Below are 22148 nucleotides of genomic sequence, written 5' to 3' on the forward strand. Positions count from 1 at the left end.
GCTGTGTGCTTCTTTTCTCTCTTGAGACCATGTTGTTCCGGTCTTCTTCCTTGGCTCCTCCTCTTGGTCAACTTGCCACTTATGAACTTTGGCTCTGAAGATAACCGGGCTTTGGATGTCTTCGGGTGTAATTCCTGCCAGTTTAAGATCTGTTTTAATTTCGCCAATCCATTTTATTGTGTCCGTTTTGGCTTTACTTCGGTTTTCATAAAATTCAACTATTTGCTTGGTAAGTCTATCTGGGTTAATCCTCTTTATATGTCCAAAGAATCTTAATCTGCGTTTTCTGATGTCGCTGTGAATGTTAGAAAATTGTTTGATTTCCTGTTTCCCTCTAAGGCGGTACTGTTCATCTACGAGTTTTGGGCCTAAAATTTTTCTAATGATCTTGCGTTCCTTTTTCTGAATATTTTCTAGATCAGTTTTCCTGTTCAAAATTAGTGTCTCTGATCCATAGAGGCATTCTGGTTTTATTACTGTATTATAGTGTCTTAGTTTTGCATGCTTGGAGAGACACTTTTTGTTACAGATATTTTGGGTGAGTCTATATGCAGTTTCCATTTTTTGGCATCTAACTTCGTTGGCTTTTGTTTCTATTCCATTCTCCTGAATTATTTCACCGAGATATATGAATTGCTGGACCCGATTTATTTTGCCATATTTTGTCTCCATGAATTTAGGGGCTTCTTTGCTGCAGGTCATGTATTCAGTTTTTTCAAACGATATTTGGAGGCCGACTTTTTCCGCTGTTTCTTTCAGGAGTTCGATCTGGTTTATGGCTGTTCAAACGTCACGAGTTAAGATTGCCAGATCGTCCGCAAATGCCAGGCAGTCTACTGCTAACTTGCCCCTACCAAGAGTGATTGGTTGGTCAATCTTGAGGACAGACTTCTGTTTGCGCCATTCCTGTATTACCTTTTCAAGGACGCAGTTGAAGAGTAGTGGAGAGAGCCCATCTCCCTGTCTTACTCCTGTTTTGATCGGAAAAGGGTCTGAGATTTCCCCCATGAATTTAACCTTAGATTTTGTGTCTGTCAATGTCTCTTTTACAATTGCGAGTGTTTTCCGGTCTAGACCCTGTTCTTTTAATATCTGAAACAGTGATTGACGATCAACTGAATCATAGGCCTTTTTGAAATCAACAAAAGTACAAACTACATTTTTGCTACAAGTTCTCTGATGCCTTAGGATAAACTTTAGGTTCAAAATTTGCTCTGGACATGAACGGCCTGGTCTGAAATCTGCTTGATATTCTCCAATTTTTGGTTCTAGTTGCTGTTGGGCTCTATCGACAAGGCACTGAGATAAAATTTTGTAGGCAACGTCTGTTCTGTCTCCTTATGTAAAAGATGAATTAGTGCACTTTTCCAATCTTCTGGAATTTGTTCTGTTTCCCAAATCTCTTAGATGATACCGGTGAATTCTTTTATAGTATTTGGGCCTGCTGATTTGAGAATTTCTGCTATGATCCCATCCTTACCTGCAGCTTTATTAATTTTAAGTCGTTTTATCTGTCTGGTAATTCTTCTTCATCCGGTGGTACTGAATTTGGGTTTGTGAAGTCAGGTTCCTGCGGTGGAAATCTTTGTGTTGGCTCTGGGCAGTTAAGCAGTTCTTCAAATTATTATTATTATTATTATTATTATTATTATTATTAATATGACTTGTAATGTATGGCTATGAAGTGATTCCACCCATTAGTATTATTATTACGTAGTCGGATGATCATATTGTTTGTGAGGTTATGTCATGAAACATGTACTGTATATAGACATTTATATGAGTTCAGTTAATGTACGAACCTGCAATTAATAGTGTACAATTTATTATTACCTGTATATATGATTTGTAATCCACTGCATTGTTGTGAAACATACTGTAACATCAACGAGGACGTAAGAAGTTGCGAGTAAATACGAGTTATTGATTAGTTGGAGTTATGGTTTAACAGGAATTGTTTTGTTGCGACAGCGGTTAATTAGGTTATGTGCGTGTTTAACATGTAATATGTAAATAAGTTTGAAATAAATAAATGCACCAACTGACAGCATTTTGTGTGCGTCTTTGTGGATACATCAATAGATTTGGATGTTTCAGGAATTAGGATCAAAATCGTCTCAGTGTATTCACCATGTGAATAAGCAAATGAGGATGAAGTACGCAAAGTGATATCGTAGTCAGGACGAACAGCAAGGATTAGGATAGTGCTAATGGGCTATTTTAATGCGACAAGTGAAAAGAGAACTAAAGGATTAGGGAGGTGATTGATACATGTGAGGAAGATACGGAAGTTAACAGGAATCCGAAGCGTTTACTGGACTTTTGTGCTGGTGTGGGATGAGCAATTACGAATTCATCCTTCAAGCAAAAGCATTGAATTTGTAAAGGAAGAGGTATAAGCTTCCCTGAACGGCACCGTCATACGACTTGAGGTATACTCGCGGTTATGATGAGGTAGTGATACATATGACGAGTGGGAGAGGGTATTATGGCCTTTCTTTAAATAAAACTGCTGCTTCAAGATTACTACTTAACACTGAGGCCGACATTTCAATACCTTGGAGCCCCTTCAAAGACATGTATTGTTATTCACTTGTCTACAGAAACTTCATTAGCATACAACAGAACTTGGTGTACAGTGTGGGGCGATTTAACACATCATTGTACTTCACTGGTCGGTATTGTATACTTTCAATTTGTTCAACTCTGTTCCTCTAATTCGAGAGAAATCATTTACTCTCGTCAAATGGCGTGTGAATGAAATTTATCATTCTATCGAGCTTATAGGTTATGCAGCAAAATAAAGGACACTGAAGTTATTGCTCGTCTACTATGGACATTTCCATAGCAACGAAGTATTTATTGTATTCACATTTTTCATATTGCAGTATTAGTTCATTTAGAGTAGTGGGCCGAAGTGTTCGACACAGATAGGTCTTATGGCGACGATGGGATAGGAAAGGCCTAAGAGTTGGAAGGAAGCGGCCGTGGCCTTCATTAAGGTACAGCCCCAGCATTTGCCTTGTGTGAAAATGGGAAACCACGGAAAACCATTTTCAGGGCTGCCGATAGTGGGATTCGAACCTACTATCTCCCGGATGCAAGCTCACAGCCGCGCGCCTCTACACGCACGGCCAACTCGCCCGGTGAGGAATGTTTTAGGGAAAACGAAAACAAGTCAGAAAGGAAACAATTCAAACAATTTTTTGTTTCTACCATTATTACAGTCCTGTAAACCACCAGTATCAAGAAACTACAGGTAAAAATGTAGAGAAAAGGTAATCAAATGCATATGTTAAAGATTAACCTTAATTGGTTATTTCCAATGGCCCGGGGGCTGGATGTTTGTGCTGTCCCCAACATCCCTGCAACTCACACACCACACATAACACTATCCTCCACCACAATAACAAGCAGTTACCTACAAATGGCAGATGCCGCCCACCTTCATCGGAGGGTCTGCCTTACAAGGTCTGCACTCGGCTAGAAATAGCCACACGAAATTACTATTATTATTATTATTATTCTATGTTCCCTTACACTATTACTATTATTTCCAAAGGCTTTCTCATTCAATTTATTCCTACACGATGAAAATCATGTACTGTGTTGACTAAGGTGGTCTTTAGACAATGACACCAGCTGTAATGTCGCTCGGCACATAGGTCATATAGGTATACTAGAGGCCGTAGACATAGAGGCAGCACCGTCTACTAGACCGCTTATGACCTACAAGGAAAGTGCATTTTGACATACATCCCTTTGCTGTACATTGACGCTGTCACATAGGTTATGTAGATAGAAAAGTCCCATATTTAACACTTTCTGGCACTTACGGTAGACCTCTTTGCGCACCACTCTTCAATTATGGTTCTCATAATAGAGGGGAAGGTGTTTGTCATGGAACATTATTTCCGGTCATTCGGAATGGGATGTCAGAAAGGGCCGAGTTTCCTTCACGTTAAGAAACTGTTCGAGTAAGGAGGCACCTTCGTCGAAAGGGGTCAACAGAGCGCCTAAGAACCGTCACCACAAACCAGAGTCTTGGACGACTTCTCCAACAGGTGTTACTTGTCCAGTCATGGAATATTGGGCCCTTGGATCGTCGAGGATGCTGCACAGAATCCAAAAACAGTGGATCAAGTAGTCGACATTGGCCTCATTATTACCCCATTCGTGTGGCATTTGCACCGTTTTTTTTTTCACTCTAGAAACATACACCTTCAAAGGGGTATACAATAGATGCAGGAAGACAAAGTTGCACCCCACACCGCGGGGGTGTCACCCTTGTACAACGGCACTTTGGAGTTTTATCATTTTTCTCCATTCCCTTAACCATCCTTCTCCCCGGATCTCACGGCCCCAGATGCTTATATGAGGAGCATGTTAAAAGAATCAGTTTTCAAAACAGGCAACCCGCCTACAAATATTCCCGAATTACGCTAGTAATTTTTTGTGTCCTTACAGCAGTTGTGTTAGAGGATACTTAAAATGTATTTACAGTATCTTAGTTCCGCACGCTCCATTTTCCAAGTGGGCATATAACAACTAATTGTGGCTTCTAGCATTTATCTTCTCACACGTGTACTCAAAAGTACATAAACCGGGCGAGTTGGCCGTGCGCGTAGAGGCGCGCGGCTGTGAGCTTGCATCCGGGAGATAGTAGGTTCGAATCCCACTATCGGCAGCCCTGAAAATGGTTTTCCGTGGTTTCCCATTTTCACTCCAGGCAAATGCTGGGGCTGTACCTTAATTAAGGCCACGGCCGCTTCCATCCAACTCCTAGGCCTTTCCTATCCCATCGTCGCCATAAGACCTATCTGTGTCGGTGCGACGTAAAGCCCCTAGCAAAAAAAAAAGTACATAAACTCAAAAAAAAAGGATTAAGCAGACACTCTTTCTTTATACGACTATACCCTGTATGAAAGGGTAAGATAATTTCCTACGAAATGAAAGTGAATATTTAACACTATTGTAAAATCAGTCCTCCTCCATTCTTGTGGGACGCGGAAGGTTACAGATCAAATTTGTAAAAGAATGCAAGTCCTTCGGAACTACTGCTTGCGCTGCATCGAGAATATACGTACAAGTCGTCTTTCAGGCTGCTTGAGTATTAACCTAATGCTTGTTTTATATACCACATAATTTTTTAATTTTTCTCTGATATTTGGCTGTTTATCTGTTTCTCTGTTACAACTTCACGAGAAGATCATGTAATGATATAGTTTTAGTTTATTTGTTTATTGTAGCTGGAAATGGACTCATATATGGATTCCTCCAGCTTCTCATAAATACAGTGTCTCCCATATTAACTAAGACCGTCTAGGCTGCATTATTACTCTGCGATGCGTAAGCTGCAGTATGGGAGGCGCACGCATAGTTCTTGACTTTGCAAGCAGCCTGCACGTGTTCGACCTGGCAAGCATCAGTCGCCAGTCTGAATCTCAGCTGTTGACATGGTGAGACAGTCATCATTGCAACACCGTATTTTCGTATGTAAACGTTACGGTTTCATCTGAATGGTCGTGTGAACGGTCATGACTCTCGCTATTGGTGTGAGGAAAGTCCTAATGGATTTTATGAAGTTCCTCATTGCGATAGGAAGATTGGTATTTGGTGTGCTGTTAGTGCAAGACGAATAATTGGGCCTATTTTTTGGAGACTACAGTAAATGCAGAGAGATACCAAGATGACATTTTGACGCCATAAGTTAACGGAAGAAGAAAAATCGCTTTGGTGGTTTCGACAAGATTCAGCTCCTGCTCATACAACAGAAGATTCCCTTCTTGAAACCTCGTAAGTGTTTGCAGACAGAGTGATCAGTGCTGGCGTATTTCCCCCTCCTTCTCCAGATCTAACAGTGTATGATGTTTACTTGTGGGGTAAACCGAAAGAAAACGTATAGGCCTATCGAGCAAATCCTCACACATTGGAGGAACTGTAAGAAAACATTACGAATGAAATCAGAAACATCACAGCGGCAGAACTCACTCGCGTCAACCAGAATGTGGTTGCCAGATAGAGTGCCTGTATAACCCAGGAAGGACGACACTTCCAGCATCTTTTATAAGGTGAGATTTCATACACGCTTAAAGCAGGGCGGCCGCGCGCGACATAAGTTCGGCTGAGGCAGCTGCTGTAACGCAGAGTACAAACACTGTGCGTTCGGTCTTAGTTTATATGAGAGACCCTATATAATCGAAAACTACGTCCCACTCGTTGGCTGAACGATCAGCGTACTGGCCTTCGGGTCAGAGGGTCCCGGGTTCTATTCCCGGTCGGGTCGGGGATTTTAACCTTAATTGGTTAACTCCAATGGCACGGGGGCTGGGTGTATGTGTTGTCTTCATCATCATGTCATCCTCATCACGACGCGCAGGTCGCCTACGGGAGTCGAATCAAAAGACCTGCACCTGGCGAGCCGAACCCGTCCTGGGATATCCCGGCACTAAAAGCCATACGACATTTCATTTCATTTTTTTTTTCATCGAAAACTACGAATGTGACAATGCTCTTCCTATCCATTATTTCTCTTAAGACTGATCACGCCTCCCAGCCACGTATTGATATGCAGACTATCAGAATAAGTTTATCCTGCTTTCCTGCTGATCACTTGTCCTTAGGAATTATGATAATAATAATAATAATAATCATAATAATAATAATAATAATAATAATAATAATAATAATAATAATAATAATAATAATAATAATAATAATAATAATAATTTCGTATGGCTATTTCTAGCCGGATGCAGCCCTTGTAAGGCAGACCCTCCGATGAGGGTGGGCGGTATCTGCCATGTGTAGGTAAATGCGTGTTATTGTGGTGGAGGATAGTGTAATGTGTGGTGTGTGAGTTGCAGGTATGTTGGGGACAGCACAAACACCCAGCCCCCGGGCCATTGGAATTAACCAATTAAGGTTAAAATCCCCGACCCGGCCGGGAATCGAACCCGGGACCCTCTGAACCGAAGGCCAGTACGCTGACCATTCAGCCAACGAGTCGGACATAATAATAATAATAATAATAATAATAATAATAATAATAATAATAATAATAATAATAATAATAATAAGCATTTCATATCTCTCTACTACCATCTATCGTAAGAGAGGCTGGACTGCAGGACTTTCACCTAGTAAAGGGATTTCTCAATTTGTCAGACAGTTTACTTACACATATCCCCTCATTTTACGGAACGCCGACAGACTTAACTGTGATTCGAACCCACGAGTACGTGTATCCAGTTCCCCGACAGGAAGACTAGTGCCCAACAAATTATCCTGTTCATTCCATCGAGGTCCGCTGAACAAAAATACATCTGATTCTATGAATACTACGTTAAATCAGCGTCTAGTGCTTGTAGAATGAATGGGTTAGCTTTAATATACAAAAAGTAAAAGAAAGCCTTGTAGCCCATTTGATGCAAAGAGTCGTCCCATATGAACATGTGGAAGCTTTCATAACAGAAGATGTGGCCTTTATAACGATACTCCGCAAGGAAATTTAAGTGCGCCCGAGGTTTGGTCGGCGCTTTGAGCCGGGCGTTAGTCGCGGCTGTTCCCGGCCACTGGGCTCCCCTCAGCCGCCAGCCCGGCGCGGCACGCTCCCTCACTTCCGGAACAAGCATATGGCAGCGTGGCTTTAAAACAGAATATTTATATTCAATTACCTCATAAGCACTCCATACCAAATGGCATCACGCTTTATGAAACATGATAAACTTATGGAATGTCATTCTTTCCTCTTTGGAACAAAGAGAATTAACCCGTCAAGCTCTATAACACAATGCTGAATTCTAACTCTAATGTATAGGATTCAAAGTTCAGTTCATTAGTAGAGCAGAGAAGTTGGCAACTGTTTACGAACACATTGCAAGAATACTGCCATTGATGGTTTCGCAGCCCGAACTTATAGACATGATATAGGCTTTTGGGCTTATGCCGTGTCAAGAAAACAAGGTGGAATTTCACCTGTTATGAAAGTTTCCACATGTTCGTATGGGACGACTCTTTGCAACAAATTGGCTATAAGGAGTTCTTTTACTTTCTTTTTATATTAAAGCCAACCCATTCGATCTACAAACACAGATGCTGATTTAACGTAGTATCATAGAATTTATTACAAATAAATAATAAGGTAATTAAATAGGGTGAAATTTCACCGTATTTTCTTGACAAGGTATAAGCCCAAAAGCATCATGTATATCGCCAGAATACGATGGCAGTTCGTGGATCTACAGAATTATGGTGATATTGGTTTTACCTTGTTGTTTTAGTTGTTATTTGTTTTAATCTTCCTTCAAGAGACGCTGAGGCGCCTGAATTTTTCTCAAAGGCGTTCATTAATATGCCAAACTGTAATAACACGGAGTTGTTGCCTTTAAACGCACTCGCATGCCACCGACTGTTCCCAGGATTTGTATGAAACATCTCGCTATATCTTACTATGTTGAAATCTCAGAAGGAAAGTAACGTATTTAGAAAATATGTTGAAACTGTAACCTACCTTTCTAACTTTTTTCCACTTTTCCGAGAGGCTGGTGGGATCGCGGCTATGAACTGTGTCTCACCTATCGACTTGGCCCTGTTTAACGATGGGATGCCCCTCCTTACGCCAACCCTATATGGAGGGGTGTGTTTCTGTGGTATTTGGTACATTGTTGTGTTGTGTTGTGTTCTGTATATGAAGAGGAGTGTGTTAGGACACACAAAAATAAGCAATCGCCGAGTCAGGGAAAGGAACCAGACGCGATTAAAATCTACATCCCAGCTGGAAATCGAACCTGGGACCCTCTGCATCTAAAGCCTCAACGTAAACGATTGAGCGAAGGAGCCATGAAAAAAATATAAAATAGTAATACTTTATATAAATAATGTGATTGTGTTCCAGTAACTATATTTTTAAGTTTTCAAGGTTTTCCGTGTCTGCGAGGGGTCAGAATTTTGTCCCGCAGGAGTTCTTTTACGTGATGGTAAATCTATTGACGAAAGGTGGACGTGTTTGAGCATCTTCAAATACCACCGAACTGAGTGGGGATCGAACTCGCTAACTTGAGCTCAGATGGCCAGCGCTCTACCGTCCGATCTACTTGGCCCGGTGAATATATAAACCAATTTTGTAAATCAACGTGGTAAATAAAGAAAGGGGTCAACAGAGCCCCCAAGAAAGGTAGATAAATTTCAAAGACTTGCTCCGATTTTCATCGATGCTCCTATGTGCTGTAGAAAGCTCATAACTCAGCACAGGTAAGTTACTGTTTCCATTCTTCGAATCATGAGCTAGTGACATGATAATCCTTAACCCAGTGTATGAAACCTCCAGTATGAAATTTATCTGGTAACTGGTGATTCTTGTGTACGTACACCGATGTTTTCATAAGTAAATAAATAAATAAATAAATAAATAAATAAATAAATAAATAAATAAATAAATAAATAAATAAATAAATAAATAAATAAATAAATAAATAAATGTGTTGATACTGTATATGGTAGTCCGGTATTATTCAATTTTGTTTTTTGAGTGAGTGGGTTAAACAGTGAAGTATATTGCACTCACGGATAACAGTGTCAAGTGTAAAGCAGGCTTTATCAACCTGGTGCTTTCCAGCACGCTAGTAAAAACGTGTTCTCGTACAGCAAGGCTCCTGAGGTCCTTGTTCAAGATAAGCGGTACGCAACTTGTGAAATAAAAGAAATTATACTTTTATTTCGGTTAAAAGTAGAAGGATTTCTTTCTACAGCAAGTGACGGTGAACTGAAATATTTCCAGAACTTGCACACACATACTTCCGGGTGTTGGCCGTGCTCACTCTGACTGTCCTAAAATTGTACAAATAGAAAAATCAAGATATTATGAACGAAAATGATAGGCGTTTTTACATTTTTGAAGGAAACGAAGACTTGTTTAAGGGAAAGTATGACTGAAATTTGAAGGATTTTGGTGAAAAATCACTTTTTTTCTTGCATAATAAAATAGGCCAGTCCATGCTGTACTAGAAAATTATAAATTAGTGCCCAATCCGACATCAATAATTCTAATAGCAGCCATAACAGGACAGTTCTGAGGTGAGGACATGGTTGTCTATTATTTTAAGTGTTGTATTCTCAGTTTCACATTTTGGTAGTTGTTGCTATGTACGAAATGCTCCTCGTGACAGAATTTATCTTATAACCTGTGCAAAATGTGTTTAAAAGCTGTGTTATATGTCGGTATTAAAACTTGCTATTGATTTTTTTATCTAATATCCATAACAGCCTTATTTGTCACATTTACTTAGAGCGATGTCCTTCAAAATTATAAAATTTAAATCTTAATAAACAGAAAACCTATTGACTGCAATCATCTTTACAGAATTATAAAATGTATAGCAAACTTTATTTGTACATCTATAAGGTACATTTTTGATAAATTTGGTTTAATTTCTCACAAAATTTTGTCACGGGGAGCGTTTTTTATTGCGCGTCAAAAATTGAATAAAAGGAAGAATAACTTCAAGGTAGGCATATAACCCTTTCACTTCAATCTGAACTTCACCAGAAAAAGTAAGGGTTATTCAAGAGATTAATAGGGCTGCTCATGCGGAAATTGAATTGGTAGATCTCCAATACACCTTCACGCTTAAATATGATTTGAGAAGGCAGAATGCATAGGCCTTTGGGGAGCGAAACTTTTCAAATACTGCGAAGTGTTTCTCTCAAATCTTTGACTATGATCGGGGCAGTCTACCAGTGCGAGAAGGATTCTTCATTGATGAAATACGATAACTTAAGAACAAAGCACGATCATGATTATCTGATTCACAACAGCAGGACTGTTTGCGTGCAGCTGTAAGCAAGTTCTCTTAGAAAATCACTGAAATGTACAAAGTAACTTAATTAGAACATTTGAACATGAGTATGAGAAAAGTATTTTGAAATTAGCAGAGTTAGCATTCTGATTTTCAGATGTTCTTAATTTAAATAAATAGAATCAGATTTCTTCATCATTGACAACGAATATGGAATTAATAACAGTGAAGTTTCTAATGAATGTATTGAAATATCTGATTGTATTGTAGATAACGTAATTAACACAAACTGAAATCTGATTATAAACTATTAAATCTTTAATTTATGACACCAAAATCACAAATTAATAATATGGAAAAATACAGTTTTCAATAATGAAATCTCACATTAGCAATATCGAAATAATTAAGGTCACGGCCTAGCCCTTTTCTGTCCCATCGTCGCCATAAGACCTATCTCTGTCGGTGCGACGTAAGCAACCGAAATATTCAATTTATAACTATGAAATCGTAAATTTCTGAATTCTCCACTTAATAATCATGAAGTCTATATCACCTACACCTAAGTACACGGAAATCTCGATTTCACTGTATCAAAATATTCAGTTAATAATAATTAAATTTCAACCTATCAGCATCAAAATCTCCAACTTTAAAATCAAAATCTAATCAGTAACAATTAAATTTGTAATTACCACACTGAAATCTGTCGATCTCGACATCGAAACCTTCAGTAAACACTTCGAAATAACCAATTAAAATATTAACAATAAACTCTACGTTGAACAACGTAACTTCTTAAAAAAAATTCTGACGTATTCACGTTGATAGGGAGTTCTTCTATGATGAATGTTTGCTCCGGCCTGCGGTTGGCGCTGAGCGTGGGTGTGGCAATGAAGAGCTCGAAGCTGCTGAGACATAATGAAATACTTGAGGCAAGGATCGAACTCTAATCATGCCTGACAGGACTAATAATGGCTGGCTGCCCCAAGAGGCGTGTTGGTGTCGTTTTAAGAGCGGACCGCTACAAGACATGTGGCGATTGTATTTGTGCTTTGTTTCCCACTTATATGGACAACAAACCTCAAAAGGCCTTGTAAAAATAAGGAGAGACGGGGAAGATTGGTGAGCAGCAGAGCGGGTGAGGAGAAGAGAAGACGAGGAAAGAAGAAAAGAGTAATAAAAAACGTGAGTGAGTTTGTTAGTTCCGGACCTGGCCGCCCGAAGGCTCTGCTCTGGGAGTCACGTTCTGTGCACCCAAATGACTCAATTAGACAGCAGCATAATTAGGAGCTGAACGCAAGGTCAGCCTGTAGGACCACACTGGCCGGCGGCCCGGTTCGAACCTCGACATGTTCACATGTTTATTACTCAGGAGTGAGGCAGTGTGCTTGCATTTCCTAATCACGAATACCGTCATGGTGATCAACAAATTTAAGGTACCATCCATCTTCGTCTGACAAGAGAGTTCATTATCTCCTCCCCTCTGCGGTGTAAGTGAATAATGTGTCTGTAACGTACCTCAAATAATAATAATAATAATAATAATAATAATAATAATAATAATAATAATAATAATAATAACCATCATCACCAGAAACGAGTGGCGCAACTGCCCACTAAATCCTTAGCCTGCCATGATGACTGCTGCCCCCTTGGTTTTCTTCATCGGGTCCGCTGCCTTTAGTATCGTACAGCCTGTAAGTTGCTTATCGACGGCTTGCTTCTAAAACCTCGTATGTCCTAATGCTCTTCCTAACCATTCTTTTCCTTATGACTGGTTACGCCTCCCAGCCACATATTGATACGCAGCCCATCAGAACAATTTTCGTTGAGTTCATTTTCCTGTGATAATGTGTAAAGGCAAATGAACCTTAAATGCATTATACTGTAGGAGTGCGTAAACACATCATGTAAACTACATCCCTACAAAACGGTATGGTAAGGTCCATTTTCCTCTACACATAAGCACAGGAAAATGAACACAACGAAAATTGTTCTGATGGGCTGCATATCCATATGTGTCTGGAAGGCGTGATCAGCCTTAAGGAATATAATGGGTAGGAGGAGCATTGGGACATACGAGGTTTTAGAAGTAAGCCATCGTTATGAAGCTGAGTGAATCGCGCGGAAAAGTGGTCTATTTCGGATCCTCCGTGGATGAACATGTAACGGGAAATGAGGTAACAAAGATTTGGATATAAGAGTACCATTAACATTTCTGTGAAGAAAGCAGAGGTCTGGGCACTGTAGACTAAGGTACAAGATGCCTCAGGTCGGGGTTAGGGGCTTTCAGAATGTACGCAAAGAATGAGAATACGTGGTTAATTTTATTAACATTAGTGGGGGCAGCAGGTGACTACATGGGGAAGCAGAAATCGATGAGAAGAAGAAAGTAAGTATTGTACCCGCTCAAATCCCCCACCAGGGTGCAGTATAGAAATATAATATAATAGCTCTTAAGTCATGAATTTCAGCCAATCTGAACAAAAGTCCAAAAGACCTCATGACACGAGATTTAACTTGGTCTATATGAAAAGAGAAATTTAGTTGACTATCATGAATTATTCCAATTCCTTTGACCTGACTAACAGCCTTCATTGGAGTACCATTTAGAATAATTCCTATCGATGGATAAGTATGCTCACGTTAATTTAGGCAGATCGATATTTTAACACTTTTTTTCATTAATTTTCAGTTTGCATCTAGTTTCCCAGTCGCAGCACGACTATAGCAGTCATTCCCAAACTATGGTCCGAGGATCCCTGAGGGGCCACGATCATTATCCAAGGGGTCCACTGTAATAATATAAGTTGAAAATACTTAAAGAGCGAAATGTTATTGTACACACACAATACATAGACCATTATACTAAATTTATCGTAATCTGCAGGCCTTCAGGCTGAGCAGCGGTCGCTTGGTAGGCCAAGCCCTTCAGGCCTGTAGTGACATGGGGGTTGGTGGATTATTAGACTAAATTTAGTAACTATGAAGTCGCTGTTGTATAATTTACATACAGCATATCGTCGTTGCCGGGACCAAACCTCCTATGTGATAATGGTTTTCGGAGATACACTGACCCGCAGCACATACATTATTAAGAGCGAGAATGCCTTGACAATATTCACACAATATTGCACCTTAGATGACTGAACCTTACCGGCCAAAGTTCCAAGCTAAAATATTTCACATAGGAGGTTTTGTCCCGGCAGCGACGATATGTAACTCTTAACTTGCTCGATAGATATGACAAGTTAGCAGCGGAATAATGAGTAATACTACAAGGCAGTGTAAGTGATGTAATTGTGAGACACTTCAAATTGCTAGTATCCAAAATAAGACCATATTTTCCGCGACTGGTTGAGAAATGAAATGAAATTAAATGGCGTATGGCTTTTGGTGCCGGGAGTGTCCGAGGACATGTTCGGCCCGCCAGGTAAAGGTCTTTTGATTTTACTCCCGTAAGCGACCTGCGCGTCCTGATGAGGATGAAATGATGATGAAGACAACACATACACCGAGTCTCCGTGCGAGCGAAATTAACCGATGATGGTTAAAATTCCCGATCCTGCCGGGAATCGAGCCCGGGACCCCTGTGACCAAAGGCCAGCACGCTAAACATTTAGCCATGGAGCCGGACATTGACTGAGAAAATCTCGTGCATCAGAAACCACTTCCTTGAAATTGAACGAGAACTGCCCTCCTTTGAGGAATATCATCTAGCCGAGGTATCTTATCAGAGAGAAAGTGGAAAAAAATTGAAGTATTATATGGGTGGAAAATCAGATGGAGTAGCATATTTAGCTCCAGGAAATACCATGAATATATCACAACTCCACGGTTTTGATCGACTTTTGTAGTCTTGACGTTATCTACACCATACAATTTCTAGAAAGGAAATACTGCATGAAAACACATGTGTGGTTGTGTCTTTTCTGTTCTCAAACAAATGGAAACAAAGCACAGAAACAAAGGTAATGTAGGGGCTGATCTTCGGTTCGAGTCACTACTCTTGTAAAACTCATGGTATTTGGAAAACAGTACCATCCGTCCCATTGATCCAAAGAGCGCAAAAAGTGATTTTCATTTCTATATCCAAACTATTGTAATATATATTTGCTATTTGCTTTACGTCGCACCGACACAGATAGGTCTTATTGTGACGATCTGACAGGAAATGCCTAGGAATTGAAAGGAAGCGGCCGTGGCCTTAATTAAGGTACAGCCCCAGCATTTGCCTGGTGTGAAAATGAGAAACCACGGAAAACCATCTTTAGGGCTGCCGACAGTGGGGCTCGAACCCACTATCTCCCGATTGCTGGACACTGGCCGCACTTAAGCGACTGCAGCTATCGAGCTCGGTATTGTAATTATTAGCCAGGTGCCACACTGTTTATAATTTCTGTGGATACATAAAGTAAATTAAACTTTCAAAGAAAGTAAATATTAGTCCTAAATTATACGAATAAAATCAAACATTGTATCATTACAAAATTATATTTTTGTTATATTATCATTATATGTCCTTGGACGTGCATGCGATATCTCAGGGGACCTCCGAGACAAAAAGTTGGCGAAACTCTGTGCTACAACATTCTCTGTAATTCACTATGTCTTTAAAATGTTTAGATCATTTGCATATTGTAATATGGAACATGGGGTGCTGTTTATTTCATCTAAGAAGTCATCGAAGAGAGGAGAAAACAGCAGAGATGATAGAATACCTTCTTGTAGGACGCCAGACGAGACATTCAGTTATGAGGAAATAGAGCCAGGAAGTACGATTTGCTGTTGACTATTGAGACAGTTTTTTATGAGATTAAAATATTACATCTGTGGGACAGTTTGTATGTGAGCAGATTATGGTTTATGGGGTGGAAGACATAATGTGAATGACATCCAATTGCGCCTTGTTAGAGATGACGGAGATAGCAAACTGATTGAAGACAGATAGGTTTGTTAGGTAGGATTTACTCTCCGTAAAACTGCCTTGTTCACCTGACAAGATGGGGCTGTGAAACACATAAGCCGGAGTGTAAAATTCTTTCAATGACTGTTGAGAGAATAGATGTGATCGAAGTGGGTCTCTATGAGGAGGGGTTATGTCTGTCACATTAGCCAGTTTCCAAGCGTCAGAAAAGGATCAATAATTAAAGCACTGATTGAGAATAAGAGAGATATGCAACCAACCAACCAACCAACCAACCAACCAACCAACCAACCAACCAACCAAGAGTGGTTTTGGGGCAGCCACCCTTTCAAACCAAGTGAGTTGACTACGCACTTCGGGCCACATAGCTATGAACTTGCATTTGGAAATAGTGGGTTCGAAACCCCCCTATCGGCAGCCCTGAAGATGGTTTTCCATAGTTTCCTATTTTCACGCCAAGCAACTGTTGGGGATTTATCTCAATTCAGGTTACTGTCGCTTCCTTCACAGACCTAGGCCTTGTCGCCATAAGAACTGTCTGTGTCGGTGCTACGTAAAAATAGCATGGAAAGAAGCAAGAAGCACCCTTTCAATAGCCTATTTCGATAGGCTGTGGATATTCCATGTCCCCATATATGTATACACCATACACACAGTAAGACAACATCTTGAAACATATTCCTCCGAATACCTTTCCCTGAAACACAGTTTCTTTGTGGTAATAAGCAGATCCAACACAGACGATAGGATACTATTTATTCTCTTCTCCTCAATGATTATTACAGTCTCGCTCTGATTAATAAACAATAAGTAACTGGAGGAAACAGCCACTTAAAGCCAACCATTCTTCCATTACTGCGCCTGATTGCTGAAGGCGCCACTGCCCACGCAGAGTAACCTTACACTGTAGGGCAATCAACTCGCACTGGAAGTCCTTCCTCAGATTCGCAGGAACTGTGACCACCTGTATCACACAGCTCCTGGAACAATAAACTACCTTCAAACAAGCCTCACTCACAAGCATCTTAATCAGTGTAAGAACAACACACCTGTAAGCTCCCATTGTTACTCCTCGGTGTTTGTAGTAACTGAGCGTCATTGACAATTAATATCCTAGCTGCTACAATACGTCAAAGATATCCTAAAACGGCTGTCTTCTTGCAAGTGTGCAGTGCCGTAACTTGTTACTGGCTACTAGCACAAACAGATCATCAGCCACACTTAAAAAAGAGTGGTCTCCCATGGAAAAATAGGATCACCGCGAAACTTGAGCAGTGCATTTGCTTATGTGTTGTTATTTTTTTTTTTTTTTTTTACAAGTTGCTTTACGTCGCACCGATACAGATAGGTCTTATGGTGACGACGGTACAGGAAGGGACTGCGAGTGGGAAGGAAGTGGCCGTAGTCTTAATTAAGGTACAGCCCCAGCATTTGCCTGGTGTGAAAATGGGGAAAACACGGAAGACGATCCGCTGACAGTAAGGTTTGAACCCACTATTCTGCAAATACTGGATACTGGTCGCACTTAAGCGACTGCAGCTGTCGAGCTCGGTGCTTATGCGTTTAAACGAACACGGTTAGTGCTGTGTTTTGGAGTATTTTGGGGCGTGAGTTGCGAGCCCTCAAAGTTTGCGAAATATTTCTTGCAAATCTTAGTGTATTAGCAATCATTTAATTGCAAAATGTAACACGAGAGGATGGTAAGTAATAAATTATATGTAGAGATGTAAGCATTAAATATAAAGTATAGTTAATAAAAATGAAACTGCGAACAGTGTAGATGATCCACAATTCAAAAGTATGAATATTATAAAGGAAATGTAAAAAAAGAAAGAATGGTAATAATACAAATTGCCGTTGCGCCTGAAAATACCACCATGTGACGTTATCGGAAAAATACTGATCCGCAACACATATATCACTAAGAACGAAAATTTCTTGATTTTTATCCACTGCACTCAACCGTAAATGACAGAAGTTCTAAGCTGATATATTTCACGTAGTGGTTTCTGTAGGCAAACTACAATATATAATGTATATAACACATCAAAAATTTAATACATTCAATATGTCGAAAATAGTATTTCCTAATCCATGATTCCTTCCCATGGTAATGCAGTGAAAGAAGGGAATGGGCAAAAAGGGGATAAAGATTACACCATGAACACCTTTTGAAGGTATCTTCTTCACATCCTCGTATGTCCATTTCATACTTAAACGTACTGTGGATCCATAACTACCAGGCTTTCAGAAATGATTGATGTATTTTTTTTTAACCCCGTAAGACTCCGAAATGTAACACTACACATACGACGTGCACTAGAGTTTCATAGCTCTGCCGTGTTAAGGAAAAGAAAGGGAACTCCCTGTACTTGAAAACGGTTGAAATCAAATTTTAATCAATTTCTCATTACTTTCTACTTTATGGATGATGTTGAAATTAACTCATCTATATATATATATGAATGTATGTAAATGGCACATCTCCTCCAAAACCCCTGGAGCAATATCAACCAAACAAGGTACAATTATAAATTACTATATGGAGACGAACACTGTGGGGGAGAGCCATCCTTAGCACCCTTAGAGGTGGGAGGTCAGGGGGAGGGTATATATAAAATTGATCGAAAATAGTGTCGAATAAATAGTTTTCGGGGTTTCTGGGATGAATAGTGACACTGTTTTTTTTAAGTCAGAGTGAGCTGACCTTTGGGCAGGAGGGGGGGGGCGAGGGGGGAGTGATATATAAAAATACTCGAAAATAGTGTCGAATCGTAGTTTTCGGAGTCGCTGAGATGAATAGCGTCACTCAAGATTTTTCTCTCATAGCGGTGTGAGCCGAGGGTGGTGAGATATAAAAATATTCGAACATAGTGTCGAACCTACAGTTTTCGAGGTCACTGAGATGAATAAAGACACTCCGGTTTTTTAAAGTCCATCTTCAGCCCATTTTGGGGTGGAGGGCGTACAAATATTACCTACTACCTGGATCTATATATACTGTATATACCGGGTGGTCCACCAGCCCTTTACGATCCAGTTTTATGCATTCCTACACATTTATTACAATTCTGAAAAAGACATCGGTCCCTCTTCCTAACCTGGGTAATATAACGAGATGCGTGTTTACGGGTTAGAAGACAGCAGGAATCGTTAGCGCCACAATAAATTCATTATGGTACCTCGAACGAATCCGTAAAACGAGTACAGATACGCAGGACACGTACTTTAAAACAGGAGATGGACGCATAGTCCGAGAGCATGGTACTGTATAGGCTGGGAAGTGAGCGCCGTACGTCAAGTGTCGCAGTAGTTCACATGGCAATCGGGCGTGGAGATATGTGATAGTGAACTGTGTTCGAGGAGGTTCGAGTCCCACATAAGAATTTTTTTAACAGCCATTTGCCTGGGGTGTGGTAAGGTTATATACTTGATAGCTTCCAAGGACTGATTTGTTTACTTGACGCTGTAAAAGACCATATGTACCTTTGCATTGCGTGTGTATATGTTCCAAGCTTCGTAGACCACAGTAGGGTTGGATCGATAACAACATAAAATGGCCACGTTGGGAGTTTCAAATTTGGAGCTCAGCATAAGAACGCAGTCTAGGTTTCATGGGCTTAAGAGTTTCCTGAAATTCCTCACTTTTAATCCCGTCCCTCAAATCAAGATGACGGCACAATCTGCCAGACGAGCTAGACAATAACTGTAATTTGGCAAACTTATAGCTTTTAGCCTGTAACCGTCAGGAAAATTACGAGATGTTTACATTTTTACCCCCGAAAAATATTGAAATATGGAGGCAATTTTAATGACGGTGCAGATCTTCCTTTCGAGGTATTTGGTGGCTAATAGGTAAGTCGTATCACAAAACGGATGGCACAATCTCAGTTCGATTTGCAGTGATCTACAACTTTGGTACTATAATTTTTTGTCGTATCTCTATTCTTTATACGTTAGATTTATCTCTATTTCTCTACTGTACGCAAAATTTACGTACACGTATAACTGATGGTTTGAATCACTTATTGAAAAGACAGGATCATCAAATTCTGCACGAACATTGGCCCGCCCAGTAGCCATATATGAGCCAAATTATATGTTCATAGCTGTCGCATAAGTTTCCGAAAAGTAATGCACTGTGAGAAAACCTTACCCAAATTTCACCCTATTCAGTTCTAACTCAATCATATACATAAATAGATGAGATACGGGAAAATATCATAGAACAATCTATTTAGACAGCTAAATGAGGCGTCTTATGTAGTACAATCTGTTTGTCGATATGACGTACCGTTTAGCAGCAGTTAATCTGTAAATGAAGGTAAACATGCATATACTTTTGTATGTCGATCAATATTTATTCGATTTGTAGCGATCTAGAAATTGTGTGTTTGCTATTATAATTAATACTGTACAAATCGATAGCGACTGTCAGCAGGAGGGTGTCTGCTATTGTAATCAATACTGTCCACATCGAATTTGGCAGTAGGAATGGGGTCCCTCTCCAACTCCTGTGTACCACTGTAGTGAATTATCTTCTCGATTTGACTGGCAGGAGCCAAGGGGGCATGCATTTTATTAAAAACTCCTTTACCCGATTGTGTTTGGCTGTAGGCAAGGGTGCTCGTCATTATAAATAAATTTACCCATTTAAAATTTGACTGATGTTAGGCATAGTGACCTGTTATTATAATGGAAACTCACCAACTCGGTGTGACTGGCAGTAAACTGACTGGCATTAGGAAAAGGGACCCGTCATTATAGTGACAACAGCACAATTCAATCTTGACTGTCAGTAGGGAAGGTGCCTGCCATTACAATAAAAATCCTCAACAGTAATCTCTCTGGAAGTAGGAAATGGGGCCTGCCATTGTAACGAAAACTCCTCAAATTGATTGTGACCGCGCAAAAGGCAATGGGGCCTGCCATTGTAACGAAAACTCCTCAAATTGATTGTGACCGCGCAGAAGGCAATGGGGCTCGCCATTGTAATGAAAATTCCCAACTCGATTGTGAATTGCAGTAAGCAATTGGACCTGCCATTATCATCACAACTTCGCAACTCGCACTTTAGATTGGAAACGATGTATGCGGACCTCCCTATGTTGTTTCTCGGATAACGCTAGGAGGCATGCAATTTAAACACTGCATATACCATATTTTACTTCGACATCCGTATACAATGTAGAATGCCATCGCGAAGCTCCATGGCTAAATGGTTAGCGTGCTAGCCTTTGGTCACAAGGGTCCCGGGTTAGATTCCCGGCATGGTCGGGAATTTTAACCATCAGTGGTTAATTTCGCTGACACGGGGCTGGGTGTTTGTGTGTTGTCTTCGTCATAATTTCATCCTCATCACGACGCGCAAGTCGCCTACGGGAGTCAAATCAAAAGACCTGCACCTGGCGAGCCGAACATGTCTTCGGATACTCCCGGGTCTAAAAGCCATACACCATTTCATTTCACCGTCATATGTACCACAATTTACTTCGATATCCGTATATAATGTAGAATACCATCGCGAAGCTCAATGGCTAAATGGTTAGCGTGCTAGCCTTTATTCACAGGGGTCAGAAACATGGGTGCTATCAAAACCTGAGGGGCTGAGGTGCATCCTCCACTAGAACACCATTCGCTGAGGTTGTGGAGCAGTTTTTGGATTTTATTGGGGTTATTAAGAACTACTTTATAACAATAATGTTAATTATGTTCTGGAGAAGCATATTTGGTATGATTGAAGGTTACTTACAGCTTATAAATCTCATACTTTGTCCCGTACTGACTCAACACAACTAAGGTTAAGTTATAAGGAGATTCCCACCTTCCAATACTTGTCAAATCCCCTATGGCTAGTTTGTTGTTTACATTACATAATCCAGCTTAATCTCTAGGTGTATACAAATTAGAACATGTTTCGTTCCGATTATGGAACATCTTCAGCTAAATATTTGACAAAAAATGGCAGCACAATTAAAAAAGGCCCCTTTTAATAGTCTAACTTCAAAGCTCGACTTCAACTACGGTTGTTTCGAGAGTTCCCCCGACAACCATATTTTAAGAAAATCTTTTATATACTCAATTTTATCATCAATGTCAACAAGGATACACATCTCCAGGATAAAGAAGACACCTTAGGCCGATTTTATTCGTTACCTGGACATTGACTTGCTGGAAATTTTAACCCAACATGCATGAACATTTTTATTTTTTCACCATAATCATTACATGTGTTTAAATTGTGCTGCCATTTCTTGTCAAATCTTTTAGCTGAAGATGTTCCATAATCGGAAAGAAACATGTTCTAATTTGTATACACATAGAGATTAAGCTGGATTATGTCATGTAAACAATGAACTAGCCATAGGAAATTTGACAAGTATTGGAAGGTGGGAATCTCCTTATAACTTAACCTTAGTTGG

The 22148-nt window shown here is 40.1% G+C and overlaps 1 protein-coding gene across 1 annotated transcript in view; it reads left to right on the top strand.

Moving 5' to 3' along the window:
- Positions 1–22148, top strand: part of ci (cubitus interruptus) — a 1501802-nt gene that overhangs the window by 707674 nt on the left and 771980 nt on the right. The window lies entirely within an intron of this gene.

The sequence above is a fragment of the Anabrus simplex genome, chromosome 1 (genome assembly GCF_040414725.1).
Source record: "Anabrus simplex isolate iqAnaSimp1 chromosome 1, ASM4041472v1, whole genome shotgun sequence".
NCBI lineage: Eukaryota > Metazoa > Arthropoda > Insecta > Orthoptera > Tettigoniidae > Anabrus > Anabrus simplex.